Source organism: Nyctibius grandis, chromosome 5, assembly GCF_013368605.1.
Source record: "Nyctibius grandis isolate bNycGra1 chromosome 5, bNycGra1.pri, whole genome shotgun sequence".
Taxonomy (NCBI): Eukaryota; Metazoa; Chordata; class Aves; order Nyctibiiformes; family Nyctibiidae; genus Nyctibius; species Nyctibius grandis.
The window spans coordinates 87,089,629-87,109,327 of record NC_090662.1 but is presented as its reverse complement, the minus strand read 5'-3'; positions in this window follow the sequence as shown (position 1 = coordinate 87,109,327).

Here is a 19,699-nt window from a genome sequence, read left to right as displayed (position 1 = left end):
CTAATGAGTTTTCTCATATGTTATGATGAATTTACAATGCAGCTAAGCATCACCTTCATCTGTAAAGAAGAAGGGAAACTCAGATGAAATTCAAGTTTCTACTCATTTTCTTTAAACAAAACTGAGCATGATGATTTTTTTTTTCTGAAAAGAACAGAGTGTAGTTTCCCAACCTGACTGCTCTCTGAAAAAATTAGAAATAATCCATTTTGACATGTCTTTTCCTCTGCTTATCCCAGAGTCCTTAGCACACTTTCTGGGCAGTGAATCAAAAACCACTCTCTTACCTTCGATGTCCTTCCCCTTTCCAGTTGTCCTTCCTTTCTGAGATCTCTGACAATGTTTCTTTGGAGTTTTGGGTGATTATCAGCAGGTGCACAATTTCCCTTTTGCTTTAGCTTCTCTGCCAGTAAAAGGAGCATAAAACCAGCTTGCTTGTTCCACAACAGCTATGAGCCAAATCTCATGCTTATAAAGCACATTACCTCAGTACATACTAATGTCAGATAAGGGCAGGTTAGTTATTGCTATTTCTTTGGATTAATTGATAATAGGAATAATTGAAAGTGAAGATAAAATTTAACCCTTTGGACTTATGTAGATTTGAGAGGCTGTAATATTTTCGTCCACTGACTGTGCTGAGGTGAATTTTATCCCTGAGGGAAAAATAAAAGTTCCAACAGTAACACTGAAGAGGAATACTGTAATATGCATAAAGAAAAACAAAAGTCCTACATGCCCTTTAGATCCTCTGTCCCTTTCTCTTCAAGTCCCTGGAAACATTCAAGGTCAGGTTGAACGGGACTCTGAGCAACCTGATCTAGTTGAAGATGTGCCTGGCTCACTGCAGGTGGATTTGGACTAGATGAACTTTAAAGGTCCCTTCCAACCCAAACGATTCTATGATTCTATGAATCCACAGTTCCTTTATATGAGAGTGCCATTACAGTATGAAAAGCTCAAGACACTTGTGGTCTTGCAGTCACCATTTAAGGGGTGCTGGGAGTCAGAGAAGCACTAAATTGCTTGTCTAGTGATGGGCCCCAAACCTATCATTCACTGCATGGGTTTTGGACCAGGCAAGGGGTTTATTTTAACTCTGTACTTGCAGAGATTCCTCACAGTATCTTTTTTACTGCATTTAGATCCCTTGCCAAGTAGCTCACTGAGGCCCAGAGCAGCTTATTTTTTGTTGAACTTACTTTGAGAAGAGCTGGGAAGTGTAGATGGATGATGCAGATACAACTAGGTATTTCCCTGCAAAATGTCTATCCAACAGCTATTCAACCTCTCTTGTTTAGTTAAACTAATAATTTAAAGATAACCATCAGGCATTTTTCAGCAAACCCTTCACTGAAACAATTGCATGTTTCATAGTTTCCAAAAACTTCCACAAAAGTCAGCAGATTTATGATTTAAAGAAAAACACCCTATCACATTCAACAGCTTGCAAAAATAAACTTCCTCCCAAATTTGACGTTCCCTGATCATGGTGTAAGCTTGTTTAAAGGGCAATTACTGCATAAGACTTTTGTAACTGTTTAGTTGAAAGTTGCTTGTTGTCTCAGTGAAGTGTTCACACTGAGTATCTACTTCTGTTTGCTCTTGTAATGTACTTGAATTATGTATGCTTGCTCACAGCACTAAATGCAGCTCATTGTGAATAGGTTGTGTAAAAGCTGACCTTTAGCAAAGAGGAAATAATCTTCAGCCCTTGAAGATTTAGAAACTTCTGTAGAAATTAATCATCACTTCTCTAAGCTCACCAAGCCTTTTGGGGTTGGACTATGCTTTTGGGACCTAGCCCTAACCTCACAGGGTCACAGTTCTTCCCACGCACCACTCTTGCTCTTGAGAAAAGTAACTGTGAGCAGTTCTGGAAAGCGGGCAGATTTTTTTCTGTCTAGGTGCCCAATCCAGTGTCCCAGTTGGGATTATCTCCATGATATTCTATTTTTTTTGCTTCATGACTGGAAGGGATGTGAGGAAAATTCAATACTAGACCCAACCAAGTATCTGGTTAAAGCTAGTGTGTAAAAGTAATAGGGTCTCTACCATCTTCTAGCTCTTCCTTATTAAAAAGAGACGTGCTCTCTTCTTTGCACAAAATAACCTTCATTTGCCTAAGGCATGTGTTTGTCAGTCATAGTCCCAATGTTTCCCTGCCCCTTAGAGAGCTAAGTCTACTTCGTCAAAAGATGGCAGCAATGTTTGAACTTGCTTATATGGATTTGGTTAAAAATAACAGTGTAAACAAAAATGCTTTCAGTTGCTCAGCAAATCGTATCCCATGGAATGCTGTATACTACTTGGTAATATAACCACAGTAAAATCAGGAAGCTAGGAGATCTCTCAGAAAATATAACTGGACTCTATTTCACTTATTCTCTGAGGTACCTTTAAAAGTTTAGTTATGTAATAAATGTGGTCAGGAATTATTCGTTGAAATGGTTTATATGTGTGTTGGAAAGTGGCACTTCATCAGAACCACAACTTTTTTTTTCTGAAATATTCCAGCTTGAATAAAACTTTCAACAACGCAGATTCTTTGAGTGCAAGGCAGAATTTGGTGGAACTAGAACTGGGGCTGGTAGCTGGGGATGCCTGCCCTAGAAGAGTTGCTAGCCAGAGGCTACAGTGTTTGCATAAAATGTGATAACTTGTGCTCATACTCCTGGCCTGATCAAGCATGAGTATCCTAACTACCAGTGTGTTAGCTAGTGTCTTACAGGCATTCATTTCTCTCTTGCTTTTCTCTCTTGCTTTCACTGATGTAAACAGAAACAAATGAATCATGGCCCATAATTACAATTTAACTGGAAATTAAAAGACAATGTGTATCAATGAGAAGATTAATGTAATGGAACAACTTTCCAATAGGAATAGCAAAAATACTAACCTGATAAGGCACAAATCTTAATTTAGTTAACATAGGACTTCATAAACTTCTGTTTGTGAAAGAAGGGGATTACATATGCATTTGCCTATAATTTCAGAAAGAGAATGAGATACACCAGCAGGCTCATTCCAATCTTGTATTTTTAAAAAGCCTCCTAAATTCTTGTCTTCATCTTGCTGCCATATGGGGACAGTTTTTAGGTTTAAGGTGAGGTGGAAAAATAAAACTGTTCCCTTCTTAAGTCTATTGTATAAAGAGTTGTAAACTCAGGCTTTATACAAGCATTGAATTAGTTGCTCAAATGGCAGCTGTCATAACATCAAATGTTTGTGCATTTTCATGCAGCTGCATTCATAGTTATACTTGCATTTCTCAAACTGCCAAAGCCCAAGTACAGGGAAGATGTGACAAAGAGCTGATGTGAGAGACAGAAATTATCAGTACAAGAATCCTAAAATGCTTAGAATGCTCTTCATTCACATAAAAATTCTTCAGCTTCTGTTTTCTGTCTGTTTATTTCTGATCTGAAAACCTACAAAATTTTAAAAAGGAATGCATCATATCTGTGAAAACCTTGAAAAGCACAATTACAAGGGCAGTAAGGCACATGATATTCTCTTTCCATTCCTTTGAAATGACAGACAAAACTAAGAACTTGTTATTTATGTATTGTGCAATTTTAGAACTTAATAAACTCGGTGTCATTAAAAACATAAAAATCATCTTTGAAAAAGTTATGGCACAGTGGGTCCCAGTGAACTTAATTGTTATCACCAGGCCAAAGCTGACTCTAAAATTAAATTTCAGGTCTATCAATTGTAGGCTTCTAAGAGAACATCAATTCCTTTGAATTTTAAGAGTAACAGAAAATGGCAGACAGTTTGTTCTGTATTCTCAAAAAGCAAAAATCTCCTGAGAAAAGAGGAGTGTGAGAACTAGATAGCCTATTCTGAGAATGATGTATTATATGGAGTATTTGTTTTCAAACTAATGCAGAAAAACATAAAGATTTATAATTAATTAATCTAAAATTGTTACAGGTACATCTTATCTGCTAAGTGGTTTGTCATTCATATTCTATAAAACTAAACAGTTTTAGCACCTAAAATGCTAGCAGAATGAAATGTTATCTGATAAGATGTACCAACAAACATTTATAGAAATGGGTACTGGATAAGGTGAAATGTGGTCTTTAACAAAATAAAGTAACTATTAATGAACTCTCATTTTTCCTTTCACCTTTGAACACAAGGTGATATTATTCTGACAGGATACAAAAGAGACCATTCCCTCTTACATGATTTATGGGAGGTCAGTTCCCTAGTGATGATGTCCTAGTTATATCATTTTTATATGATTTTTAGCTGACAGAAGAAAAATGTAAAATTTTACCAAGTCTTAATTTAACTTAGTTATGTCCATAAACATGGCTGTGTTATTCATTCCTCCCTCCTTCACACTGCTCTCAACCAGCCCAAATCCTGCACTAAAGCCCTGACCCAGTTGTTACTAAGCCTTGGAAGTTTGAATTTCATGGTAATATTTCTGAGTTTTTGAATTTCTCTTCTGCAGTTCCAAAATACAGAGGCTATGAACTGCTTTCACCGTTCTTAACTTAGGCGATCCAAAAGTTAGATCCTAGTCTAAGCTGGCTGTCCATGCTTCCAATTTTGTCAAGAGACCAGAGAGAAAAAAAAACAACTATCGGAGGGCAATTTGCCCATATTATTTTAGGGACATATTTTAGGGATGGGCTTAATTTCTCCGTCTCTCTCTATTAGTCACATAAGTAGCCTAGATTAGTTGTAGGTTTTCATGTGGGAGAAGTGTGCTCCTCCTAAAGCTGTGCTGCTTCTAGCTGAAATCCAAGAGCGACCTTCTGGTAGTGCAGAGCTAGCACAGCAACTGCAGTATTTATGTTTACCTGAAAAGTCCAGCTCTGGAAAACATGTGATAAGATTGAGTCGCTCTGAATATTATTCTTTTCTCATTATCACTGTTTTTTCTAACCACAGCCTAGGTTTTGGTTGTTCAGTCTGTCTTCTTGTGTCTTTTAGGAGAAACATAATCACCCTGTGCAGAATTACAACTCTTTCAGAGGGCTGTTTCTCTACTGTTCCTAACATCGAAATGGACATTGGCTTTGATGAAAGCAGAGTCTGATCATCATGGCTGTTGCTTCATGTGTCCCGTTACATGACCAGTTTGAATTCCTCACTGTGCAGTCCAAGATTTAAAGTAGCAATTCTGAGAATGCTCAAGGACAGGTGAAGGTACGGGTTCACTAATAATCTTGTTTACTTAGGACTCTTTAACCTTCCTCAGTTACTTCTTGGTTTTAATTGAATTAATGCCTACTTCAATAGCACTTGAAACAGATAGTTCATTTTGGATTTTTTGTACTTTTGCAGGGGTGGATGAGGGTAGGGGAAGAGGGAGGCATCCCTAAATAGAAAAGGTGGTTTATGCTGTGGTGTATTAGTCATGCAACCAAGAGTGGTAGCACTCAACACTGAGAAGAAAAAAGATACTACAACCATGCATTAGTATGTGGTAGCTTAATCCTGCTGCAGAACTTATGGTTAGGGACAAGGCAGAAAGATTTCTCCGGTTTGTTTTGGGTAGCTGTTTATTTTTACTTTTTGTTGAATGCTGCAGAATCCTTCATGTTGAGATGAGGAAAGGGGTGTGTTTGAGAGAAAGGGCCATCAAGAGAGGATCATCAAGGCACCACATATGGGGCTGGGAGACCTGTGCTCAATTTTCACCTCTGACAAGTTTTCTTGACTCAAAGTGAGCAGTTTACATTTCCTTGGATTGATCTGCACTTAGAAAATGAGCCTACGCCTGAACAGAGGTGTTGAAAGACTACATTAATTTTTGTGGGGTTGCTCAGACATGGCATGCTAAGCACCTGGATAAATGGCTGACAGACAAGGCTAGGCAACTTGTTAATTGCTTTCTTTCAGCTCAGGTTTTTGGGTTGCTTTGTGACCTGTTCTGTGGGAAGACACCAAGATACATGTTTTAACCATTAAGCATGTGACTGTAGAATATAGATTTTTCTATGACAGAGCCATGATATAACTGAATGACAAAGAGAAGCTTCATTTTTCTGCTCTATTACCTTTCTTTACGCAGCAGAATGAGTGTTTGTTACACGAAGATTTGAACAATATAGCGCAGAGGCAAAATAAGAAGGAAACTGAAGAATTCTGTCATTTTCTGGGGTGTGATCCCTCTCCCAAACAAAATTCATAGTTTGCTATAGTAACACATTAATTTCCTCATAAAATAGCTGAGCCAGCTTTTGATTACAAAGATTTGCATTGGGCTAGAACTGATCCTAGTATCATTTTCCTTTGAAGGAAATCTATTGTGAACATTTTCTTGACAGAACATCTACTGTATTTTTATATTTTTATCATATGCTAGCATCTAATTTGTTTAATTAAATACTTTGTAGGTGTTACTGTTCTCCAGAAAAAAAAGTCCCTGGACTTCAGAGCAATACATAATCACTCTTCTGACACAGTCATTGCACTTCTTAAAAAGTAAGCAGCAACAAAACTAAAGAAACCAAAAATACATGGAATGCCAGTTCTGGAGGTGAGTTCTCACAGATCTATGGTTACAACATGGGAAAACTGAAACTCCGTTTTCATGCTAAACATTAACAGCAGCAACATAGTTACTGTTACTCTAAAATGTTGATAATGTGAATCCAGAGGTAAGTGATATACATATTCCAACTGTTTGGGCTTTTGACCTTTTCAGTATTTGTTTGCAATTTCATTCTCCCACCTATAATCCGGAGATTTATGGCAGAGCAAACTTACTCATTCTAACAACCATGTTTTCATCTGGAAGCTGGACTGACTGTCAATAAACATCAAAAGGACTACTTGACACCTGTTAAAAGAGAGGGCTCATGCGTCACACAGAATTGCCAGAGTAAAACATTTTTATTGTGCTGCTTGATGGCAGTTATCACTTGGGAACCTTGCAGGTGTCCCCAGACATGCTGAAGTGTTCAAAACTCCTGGGTTTTTTTTGTGCCTGTGTCTTTTGTTGGCATGCATTTCAGTAAGGTCTTCATCTTTTATATTAATCAGAAGTAGTTTTTAGATTTAGGTCTACAACTCCTCCAAAGACAAAGAGTCTTTACAAAGCTGACTGAAGTTGGCTGATGTTGGTGAATATGCCTCACGTGCTATGGACCCAGTCCAAAGCCCATTAAAGCCAACTGCAATCTTTCCACTGATTTCTGTGTATTTTGTCTCACATCCTTGGGGCAAAATACTGACACTGTGAGTCACATGAATATATTTCGCCCCACATTTAATTAAAATGCATTGAATTCCTGAGACTACTCATGAGATCAAAATGGTAATCAATATGAATGTGAGGAATCTGCAATGAACGTTGTCACTACCACTGCATAGTCCACATTTTACATTTATCCGTTGACTTTTGTGTTATTTTATGATCAGGAAGTAACAGTTTTATTTTGGGATTATCCTGCCTACTTGTGTAGTGTGCATTTTTATCATATTTATTCACCAATGGAATTTGTAATATCTGGTTGAAGATGAAAAGGTATATCTCTTTAAATTTTAAGCAGTTTTAGTGTAGAAATCCTATGATATTGCAAAAATGTATAAAATTTAAAGCACTAGAATTACAAATGTAGCATTGAAGTAAGTTGTCTGAGCTTCAAAAATATTCAGTCCTTTGGACACTAGGATAATCATTCAAATATTTGTGTTTGAATGCACTGTTTAAAAATGATCTTTTTTTCATGAAGTTTAAGTATCTTGGCAAGAAGTAGTTTTGGACTTGACAGGCCATGGATTTTATGTTTCATTTATATGCAGAATTTCTAGGTGCCAGATCCTACTCTTATAGAAATGAAAGTTGATTCTCTTTGGTGCTAGCAATACAAGTACTCATCTACGTCTAAACCCCTTTTCCAAATTTTCATTGTCTAATTGTCATGTTTATAAACGAACAGTTTAATGAAACACCAGCTGTGAAAGAATTCAGTGGAGAATGCCACCAACACTCCTAACCTTATCCCAAGTGAGGTGTGCCTTATGTTTTCACAGACCACTTCAGAATGACCTCCTAGACAGACCCAATTATTCTGCTTCTCAAGTGCTACAAGTCATTGTCATCAAGCTGGCTCCTGTGGCCCTCTTATGCTGTATGCCTACTCTGCAGTCAAGGTGACTCCAGCATGCAACAGCGTTCTCAAGTTTGCTTGAGTCTAGGTGCTTCACACAAGACCAGTATGATTTGCACTCCAGTGTGAGTGACACGTGTCTCCGGGAGTACTTGAACAACTCTGCACTCTACTCATGCTCATGTTTGCTAGCACCCATGCTGCACTGACACTTTCTGACCGCTGTGTAGACCTGCCTGCCAGAGCACACCATCCAATGAGTGTGAGCACAGCATTCAGCATCCAATAATAATATTCTATGATGTTCAACAGCAATTCCATTTCTGATTATAAACAATTTACTGAAAAACTGAAAAGTACCTACTGTTCTCAGAATTTTTTTTCCACAAACTCATGCTTCTTTAATCTTCCTAGGATATTTCTCAGTTTGTTTTTCAGTAGTTTATTTGATTTATTGTTTTATTAATTTTCCAAGAACTTTTGTTAGTAGCATGATTTGCCTGTGTTTTTCCAACAGGAAATGAGATCAAGAATGGTTCATGATGCCAATTTTCAAAATTTTATTAACAGCAGAGAAATGCTTCTTGGAGAAAAGTTGAGTTTTACCACCTGTGTTCTTAGTTCTGAAGATAGTTTTCTGTAAGACTTGGGCAAATCTTTTCACGGCACTCCACCTCAGTTTTCTTCTGCGTAAAATGTGAATAATGATGCCTTATCCAGCCTAGAAAAACACAGTTGAAAGTACAAATAGAAAGCCTGATGATAGGAAAGAAAGCTCTTTTATCTGAGCCAAATCTTGGAGCCTTGTTGAGGTTTTTACAAAGTAGCTTTTGATGCCCTGTTCTCAAGAGTTTAAAAAAAGTTAAAAGAATGAAACCAAAATGAATTTGACAGAATCCTTCACTCACTTTTCACTTGGACAACATCCAAATTTTCAGCCAGAGTTTGCTTATGTGCATGCTGAGCAAAAACTATTAGGCCATTATTGCTGGAGTCCCTAGAGGAGTAAACCATTTTTTATTGTAGTCTCTGAGACTCTCTGACATCCACTGGATTGGATGGATTGGATTGAGTTGTATAGCAAGAGAAGAAAAAAAGGCAACCAAAACCCAAACTCAAATACCACATTACTCAATGGAAATTTGCTTACAAATGTTTTCAGTGTTTTCAGGGTTACCCATGTTACAGAACAGCAGTTGCTTCTTCCAGCTGGATAGTATAAAATGTCTCCTTGTACCAAGATAATGCTAGCAAAAATCATATTTCTTTACTAAAATATGTTGGTTCTACTGTGGTCCTTTTTTTTTGTTTTTGTTTTTACTCTTAGCTTACAGTTATCCTTTTTAGAATTAATACCAGTCTCCTGATACAGGTAAAAGAACAGAGTTACGTCCTATATCCTCAAGTTTGTGCCTTGAGTCGTTCACAAATTCAAGGAAAATGCAAGGGTGGTTATCATCCAATACAGCTATGGCATAATCTGAAGCTTCAAGAGGGGTAAGAGATGGACTTGGGCCTGCAAACTCCTCAACAGCAGTATACTGTCTTTATTAAGACAAACTAAAGCAGATATTAATTGGAACCATCTGTATCCTTGACAAAATAAAAAAAAAAAAAGGAAAAACTGTTTTAGGAGAGAGAATCAAATGAGAAGACTGGGACTAAAATATACATAATATGATGCTGACAAGCCTGAGCAAATGCACTGGAACCTGAAGTATAATCCAAAACAGCTTTAACTGAGGTTCTGAAATTGAAGACTATAAAGCACCTCTTGTAGTCTGACAAACTGATAGCTGTTTGAGGGTTTGGCACTAAGCCATCCAAGTACTGCGTTTAGAGCAGATGGTGAGCGTATTATGACTCTCAATCTGCTAGAAGTAATATTTAAGAAAATTGCAATAGACTAATCTTAAAAACAATCTTAAAGTGATACTTTTTCTCCCTGACACCACTAGCAACAAGAAAAATATGAATACAAGTGCTGGTCTTTCCTTCCACCACTGATCAGAGAGCTTTTCTTGTCTCTACTGGATTGACTCACAAAGTGTCTTTTTAGAACAGCTTATTTTGATTGCATTTTCTGCATATAAAACTTTCTTCTGTAAAATGTGTGTGTATTTGCATTCCTAGTTTATTATACTCCAGTTGCTGTTCTTAGTGGGCATGTAATGTTTACAGGGTGAAAAGAAGAGGGAACTTGTTTTAGTTCTATAGTCTTTGTGTCATTTGACACAGAACAAGGGAAGACTGATTTGGGTGTGAATGTTGTGCATGCCAGGCCTGAGATAACATGCTGCTACTATATCCACAGGGAGGAAGCAGTGAGAAAATCCTTGGAGCTCTGTATAAACAAAATCAGGATTTTGAAGGCAGTATATGGAAATTCACATTTGCTCTCCAGAAGTAATTTCTTTCTCCTGTAAGTTTTGGAAAAAAGCCATGCAGGTAGTAATATTTTTTTCCATGCCAATGGATCCCAAAACACCTTATAAAAGCATACATATGTAGAAAAACAAATATGCCTCTGTATGGATTGCATCATAAGCCACACAGATAACCAGTGCAGAGCAAACTTGCAGATGTAAGAATTTTTTTGTGTCTCCACCCTTTTTTATCCTTTTTAAAATAACCTACATTATCAATGTACCACAGACATAACCAGAATTGTTAAGGTTTGCCAATTATTTATGTTAAAACAACCTAAGTTACGCAGGTAACATCAGATTTGCCAGTCTGGGTTGTACATACTGGTGTAACTGGTGGAGTTAAAGCAGTGTAACAGAGAAATAGATTGAGCCCTTTTTTTACAGGGCTGTTTGTTTAGTGAGTTTCACTGTATATAAAATTGAATAAGACATCTGTGAATTATGAATTACAGAATTAAAAACTGTGGATCTACATAGCTAGTACTTTAAGGGCTACCTCTACCATTAAGTTAAAAAGAATCTCCTTGAAAAAACACATTTAAGTCTGACTAATGTTTCATAGGAAGCAGAGACTGTGCCATAGGTTTTTTTATATGGAACAGAACCTATTAAGCACCTCATGATGTGGAGGCAATTCCAAATTACGTGAATAGAATTTTCTTGACTTACTGGCAATGTTATTTTTCAATGCTACAACTAGTGGCCACCGGCATGCTTTAGAGCCAAAACAACCTTCAAGTAGTCCCACCCTAGTAATTTTCTAGCCTGGTTTTGGATGCAGTCACTTAGAATTCCACGTCTAGTAAAAAAAAAACAATAATGACTTGTCTGTTCCTTCTTCATAGTTCAACAGTATTGTCTTTCTGGAAAACGTACTCTTGTAACTCAATGCTCTATTAAAGGAAAATAGCCAACATAATCATCTTTTTAATCTGAATCATATCTCCTTTTAAGAATCCACTAAAAACCAGTACATGTTAATTCATTTTGGTCTCCATGACGCATGCAAGATAGGGCAGCGTTGACCAGCTGCAGTTAACCTACTGCTAAACTCAGCCAATAGATTGCTCCATATTCCAAGCAGATGTTTCTCTTTTAGGCTAATGGAACTCTTGTAGACCATATCCCTTCCCAAGAGAAAACACCAGCACAGTTAGAAGCTGGAAAGACTCATCTCAATAACAGAAGCAAGGTGCCAGCAGCATCAGCAGCCGTTTATTAATAAAAATACATGAAAGGAAGAGCAATTGGATTTTGTTTAAAAAAAAACCCACCACCAAACCAACAGCAAAAAACACCCTTTTTCTTCTCTGCATGGTCCTCTTAGATGTAGCATTTTTTTTTTCCTGTAGCGATTGCTTTCCGGGTGAGAGAAGAGGAAGTTAATCTCTTGCTGTTAGTTGTACTGTTGCTGTGTGCCAGTCACAAAATGGGAAAACTGCATTTATGTATATATTGATTGTTAAAGTTCACATGTCACAGATGATAATTGATGTGCTGTAGCCATATCCTCGTCTGAAATAAAGAGAACTTTATTATACTTCAAGAGCATAGACTGGATTTGATTTGAATCTTATACCAGAAGTAGCTCTACTAATGTCAGTCAATTCACACTTGTTTGTGTCACTGTAAGAAAAGAGTAATGCTCATTATATTTGCTTTAGAGGATGAATGACAATGAACAGACCTAGGCTTCTATATTAGACTTTTAATAAGAATTGTTTCCAGTTCCTGGAAACCTTCTCTTTTCTCTTGGGACTTGTACATCCATTAATGCCAGGGTTTTATGTCTTATGTAAATGTGACCTGAACCCTGGAGAGCCCAGTTTCATAGAAAGGACATAAAAGGGAAAATTGGGGAACAGTTTGTGTTGCTTCATTGTTGTTTTCCAGAAGCAGTGACAAAGGATTGAATCTCTTCTCTTGCTATGGCTCTTGGAGAAAATGTTATAAAATTCTGCAAAGTCTTTGGAACAAAAATCTCTCTCTCTCTCTTTTTCTTTTACAGCATCTAACACAGTGGGGTCCAAACCCTATCTGGCTCCTACAATGCATACACCTGTCCCTGGAGAGAAATGACTTGGGGGTGGGGGGAGATGCTAAGAATTTTCTCTAATGGCAAGAAGACAGAAGTGAGGAGAAATATGATGTTAGTTTCAGAATACTGCTTTTCAAAGTGTGTAGAGAAAGAAGAGAACCCAAGAAAACCTCACCACAAAATGTGAACTGCAGCTCCTTCCAGCAGCCTGGAGTGGAAGAGTTGGGCAACTTGCTGCTCATTTTCTCTTGCCATACATGTTGGGTGGTGGGGCAGGTAGTGCTTGTTAGCACTCAGATGTGTGGGTTCAGCTAAGCAATGAGGACTACTCTGTGACTACCACCATCATTTGTAAGCTACTTTGCCCTGGTGAAACCTCTGCTATTGATGTCAAGGGAAGAAGTGGGGAAATAATTAGTTTCCATTATAGTCCAACTGAAAGGAATGGCAAACACCACCATATCTCACTTTTCGTTGGCTGTGTAGAAGTGTCGGCTTTTAATAACATCTTCTTAAGATTATTTATATAGTCTATTTGCCATCATCCATATCGGTTCATGCCCTTTGTGTGTTTTAGATAACATTGTTGTGTTTCCTTTGACTTAACATTTAGTGTGCTGTGAACATGACAATAGTCAGAGCAGTTCTGGGCTGCCCCTGTCTGATCCCTTCCATAAGCTGTTTATTAAGCAACTATTCATTATTACAGATTGTAAATTCAGCTTTCACACTGGAGGTCTCTGTAGCTACACTTGCAAGTTCTCTTTGCCTGTGCTGCTTCTGGTTAAATCTATATATTCTATATATATATCTATATAGATATATAAAATCTATATTTAATTAAATCTATATTTAAATTCTGCGAAATCTTTCTAGAGCAAAAGGGAAGAACTCGGGCAAAGCTCAGCATCTTTTCCAGCTGGTTCTGGGAGACTGTGCAATGGCCAAATCTGAAATTCCCTAAAGCCCAGTCTTGTTCAGTTCTGGGATTTAGACGTGGCTTTCCCTAGAAAATTGGCCACCCACATGACTTATAATCAGATCCAAACTTCTTCTGCCTGCTATATGGCTCTCCAGCCAATTTTCATGCAGGATCCATGAAGATCCATTGAATATACTGTTCAGACCGGCCCTCGTGCATAAGTAATATTGCTGAAGAGCTAGGATGGTTATGGGACACAATCATCTGAATCAAAAAAAATGTGTATTCAAAAAATCTCAAGATACCATCTAATCCCAACAAAACACTTGGCAAAAATGAATATGAATATTGACTGGATTGCTAATGACTTACTAATGCTGATTGCTAATGATTAAAGATGTAAGGATAAGAAAGAAAGGAGGCTTTCAGGCCCTACACAGTCTAAGTACTTGCTGTACCTGGAGAAAGAGGCTCCTGATTAGATAGCATGTAAACCATCCCAGTTCTCCCTGCCTGCCTGAAAGTGAATATAAAAAGTGTATGCAGCAAAGACAGAAAACAGCTCTTCTCAGAGTACAGGCACCTATGAACTGTCGTGATGGCCTTTCTCCTCATTTCTGACTCCCCAATCATTTGGGAGTCCAGCCCCTGGTGCAGGATTAGTACAGTCCTTTAGGATTTGTGAGGATTAAGAAAGGTATTGTTTGGTTTCTTTTTTTTCCTTCTGAATCTCATCTGCATATGAATCTGACAGCCAAATCATAACTGTGAAATTGCAGGACTTTTCTTGTGCTGACAGCGAGGCACATGCATTTTGTTTGTTTTTAACTTCTAGTGTTTTAAAAAAATGTTCTGCAGCCTAGACTTTAATTTGTGTTACAAAACAACTTGCCTCTACCAGAAGAAAAACAATCTTTGATACAGAAATTCCTCCTGAGAAAGGCTTCCAAAAACAAAACAAAGGAGGAATAAATGATTCTTTCCAGAACCTGTGCTGAGAAAGACCCAGAGCCCATTCCCTCAGAGAGAATACCCGAGAAGCTACTACTTGTCCCTCTTTTAGGACCAGACAAGCCAGCTAGGGTGATACTGTGTAGTAAAAACCAAGAACAGAAGAAGCAGCATCATTTGAGGAATTCTAAGTCATTGCCTCCAGATAGTCACCTGGACTCAAAAAGCAGCCACTGCCACACACCACAGGCAGGATGTGTTGCACTGATTGCACTTTAATCATGCAATAAACCTGTCTATTGCCTCCTGGTGTGCTGGAAAAAGCAACTATGTGCAACACACCTTTGCACTGGCAATACTCATCCAGCTGAGAAAACAGCTGGGGCAGGTGGCATTGCACTAGGACTGAACCAGGGGAGCACAGGGGTAGCAGACTGGTGACACAGTGTTTGAGGAATGACATTGAGAATGAGTGCCATTTAGCAGCTCAAATCTGGAACGGAGAGCAATGTTGTTAGGAGTTGCAGATGGGCATTCATGTCCAAACGAGGGACTCTGCTAGCACCTGCCATCAAACCATGAAGGAAGTGCAGCAGAAAAGGAAGGCAGTATCAAGGGCTGTGGAAAGAATGATTAAATTTGGGCAAGCCCACCAGGCTCCCTAGCAAGAGTGTTTGGGCAACAGATGACAGATGAAAAGAGGGAAAGTTTTTATTTAATGTTTGTACAAACATACAGTTGATCCATAGATGTATTTTCCCAAATCAATGCTTTGATCCTTTCCCCTTAATAAAATTGTAGCTATAGATACAGACCTTCTGAGCTCTGTTTGTACATTCAAGGAAAGGTGTTTAGTATTTCCTGTAAGCTGGGTGGTGTTTTGAACCAACAGTGCTGGTAATTTAAAAAAGAAACATAAATATGTAAATCTGCCTCTTTTTCCTGCCAAGTGCCCTTGGCAGAAGGATTACATTTCACCAGTCTATTCCCATTGACACCTTTCCACAGCTCTCTTGCAGCCCTTTGCTGGTTGCATCTATGTTCTTCACTCAATAGGAACTACTTGATCCCATCCTGAAGGCTGTTTGCAGTTATTTCTTTGCCTGCATCTCTGCTCTCCCTGCCTTTTACCTCCTGTCCTCCATTCCTTAGGCTCCTGTATTGCTTCAGCTCATTCCTCATTGTCTGCTTTTCCTACACTGTTTTGCAGTTTCATGTTTTCTCCCACTTCTGGTGCAACAACCCTGACTACCTCTTCAAAGTCTGCATCAGAAGTCTGTCCTGTTCTGCATTGCCAGTGTCTTGATTGCTGGGATTCTCCTGTAAGTAAAATGATGATCCTGTTTGCCCAGAATAGATTTTAAGTGCTTGATAAAGGAGACAACTCTGTGGTTTTATGTATTGTAAAATACCAACTCCATTTTCAGCTCTTTCTTTGGTATTAATAAATGACACATAGCATAAAGGATTGCGGTAAAACATGGTGTGGTGCTGCATGCTCTTGATTTCATTGAACTGGTCTGAATGTGAATACTCTGAAAGAGAAAAGGAGTTAAGCTGAGATATGCTCTAGGGCTTTGAGATAATGGAAAGCTGGAAGGGTATTCATTTGTGGATTTCAGGACAGAGTTCACATTTACTCACTTATTAACCACTCCTGTTTCCTCCATCCATTCAGCAGATAAAGCTGCTATCTAAATCAATAGCTGCTAGGCTTAAGATATTTCCTTTCATAGTTCTGGAACAAAAACATTTTCATTTGTTCCAAATTGGAGTCATTCCCAGTTCTTAGTGGTAAAACAAACATATATACATACATATCTATATATATGCACACATACACAAAGATACACACTAAGAGCCGCTCGTGTAGTGGAGTAAGGCTAAATGTATAATGTGAAAAATGGAACTGGAATGATTAAACTATATTTATTAATTTTAACATCAACAAAAAGTATTAACCTCTCTAGAGGATGCTGTTTGTTCTTTGAACAATTTAAAAATGAACCTTTATCTCAACAAAGGAATGCTTGACTTTTGAGACATTTGGAAGACATACTTTAATGTATACTTATATCACTTCACATTTTTATTTTCACTCTACTTTAATTCAGTGTTAGAGTGGGATTTTAAGAGCAGTGGTCAGATCCAGTTTCAGTTGAGGGTTTCAGCAACTAGTGTTGCTGTTTTATCTTTAGCATAGTTGTCTTGGGGCTGAGTTAGATACCGCTTTCTTGCCTTTCGCCTAGAAATCTCCCAGGAAAATTTTCAAGGTGTTGCATGCCTCTCTAGCATCACACACAATTACTGTCTTATTTTTCCTTCTACTTTGCCTTCATGTCTTAATTCTGGAGGGGGATGCCCAACTCTACAGCCAGCATAATCCAGCACAGAAATCCAGACTTTGTCTTGTCAGAATATCTGCTTAAAAAAACCTTCCATCTCCGCATGCCAGAGTCCTTTCTCCAGAGGCTATGAGCGCCCACCTTGCTCTTCACTGATACCTGTCACCATTCTCTGGCTTCATAAAGTAAATACACTTTTCCAAGCTGCAATTAGTAGCATATACCTGACTCTCTGCCATGCCAATTAGACAAGTCACTAACCACTCCACGTCTACCTGTCCCATCTTCTGCTGCTTTTAAGTATTATTCCTGTGCATTTAGATATGCCTCACATTTATTTTTTCTCCTAGAAAATGGTATGCCTTTCAGAGTCACTTATGCCAATCTCCAGTTATCAAAACCTCATGTTAAATATGCAGTGCTTTTTACCCTATCTACTCCACTTGAAAGGCTATTCCAGGATTTCTTCTTTCCAACAGTTAGTACTGAATAATTTATAGCCTATATTTATTTGTAGCTGGTATACACACTCACATTTCAATTTGTCCTATAGCTTTCATAGCTCTTAATAGCAAAGTATTTACAGACATATCACTTAAAATAACATTTTGCTAGCCTAAACAATTCAGGATTTTGCTGTTTTCTTTTAAAACAGACTTTCTATTTCCTTACTCGTTCTGAAGGATTTTATCTATACCTGTTACAGTTTGAATTAATATTTACTGAACATGAATGACCGTACATGGGAATTATTACTATGCCTTAGTTTATTTATCTAGTAAATTCCAATTTCCCTTCATCCATCTTCAACTCATTTAATTTTCTCCCACACCTACTAATCCTAGTTTTTTCTATCTCAGAGTCTCTTTACTGAGCCATTCCTGGTCTGATGAGTTTCTAAATTTACATCCCCATATCCAGGTGGTGTTTTTCTCTTTAGTCTCAATCCCTGCCTTCAACCCTTTGTCTCCATTTTCATTCCTCTGTACTTATATCAGGTTTAACTCATCAATCAAATCAGGTTCTGAGGTGCAACAAAGTGGTTGCCAAAGATCCAGAGCTTTCAGGTGAGGTGAATAAAGCTCAGTCCACCAGCAGAAGTGCATTTGTGTGCCCGCACCTGGAAAATATCTAGTGGAGAGTGAGTCTTTAAGAAGCTGATTTGGTAAAAGGAAACAAATCTCTTGAGCTTGTGTAACTGTGAATTTTCAAATTGCTATAACCTGGTCATATTTGGTTAATTTTCAGAGCATGAATAAAAGGCCAATGTAAAGAGCTGTTCTCTTTTAGTGTTAGAGTTGTTGCTCCCAAGTATAAGAACACTCTCTCCTTCTTGGAAAAAGGTAAGTAAACTGGTCTTAAAAAGAATAATTAGTCTTATTTTATTCTGCTCTTGTTTTTAGCAATGATTGGACTATTTTAGCTGAAACCTTCCATCTTCCTTTCCATTTAACTAAAACAAAAAATCAGTCTGAGGCAGAAAATGAGCCTGGAAACTTTCAAAGAGAACAGTTAGTTTAGCAATGTTCTAAGTAATGTGAAACAGTGTTCAGTGAACTTTTATAATATAGGTAGTTCCTATTTTACTTAAAACAAGAATTTTAGTGTGGAATGTGTGTCTGTGTTTCATTAAATATGGTGAGCTGAAGTCCCTACTATTTTACTATGTAATGATTATTGTATATTTAAATGCAAGAAATGTACTGAAACTTACTGAAAATCATGAGAGTGTGATAGCTCTCAAGGTGTTTGAGTCTAACAAACAAATACTATAGGGCATACTGAATAGTAAAATTTGTTGCAGTTCATAAAACAGTGTATATTTTAAAAAATGATATACCATTAAAGCAAAAGCCTGGAGGAAAAAGAATTTTAGCTTCCATTCTTGGGTCTGCAATGGATTTCCTGTGAATGAGGACAATAATTTAGCCTTCTGTTTTCATTTGCCTCATCTTTACACACTTCTCTATACATAATCCTTTTTCCTTCTCTGTTTCTTAAAAAGGCTTCTAGAGCCAGGATTGTTCTTTAAATGGGCCTGTAGTAACTTTTATGTTTGCTGGTCCTACTTTTTCTCTTAACTATTGGCAGAATTTTAAACACTACTGACAGATAGTTTTTTTTAAACCTATTCCAATTCCATGTGACAGTATGCTTGGCTTGAATGTTGGTTTAAAGCTGCCCTTTGTAAATAAACATAATCCATTGTTTGGGGATCACAGAAGTTATATATAACTATACTGTTAGTGGTAAGCAAACTCTTAGATGAACAGTGTTTTGGAGACAAAGATGAAGAGTGAATAGGTAGCAGAGGTAAATTTTGGTTGAATGACTATGATTCTGGGCTCCTTCACTAGCCTGACTAGGGCAGTGTGTATTTTGTACTTGCACAGTGTTAGTGACTGGTATTAGTTTGTTCCTTGCTTCCAGACAATAGACAGATATTTTGTTAATTCTCTATAGCCTCTGTGAAACTTCAAATTGAGTTGATGTAATAACATTTATTAACACAAGTCTGTGGCATACATTCCTGGAATACTCAGCTGATTGCTGATCCCAGAAATACATGTGTGTTACTCATTGTGAGGTGTATGCTCCTGTTTGGTGCGTACCAGGAACTAATGAGCTGGATGAAAGGGCTTTGTTCAACTGTTTCACCAGTTTTTAGATAAGTTGTTCAATATGCATATATACAAATCATTCAGCCCAATAGGGTCAAAGAGATGCCGCAGGGAATTCAAGATCACGAGAAACTCCCTTCCATGGCCCTTCCATAAAGACCTGCATGTTGATCTAGCTCAACCAGAAAGTCACTAGTCCATGTGTATATGATTAAATGTCTTTGATAAGTTGTTCTTTTGTAGTAAACTGGAGTAAATTACCTCCAGTAGTCTGGAGTAGATTTAGAAAGCAGGGATAAGAGGGAAGAT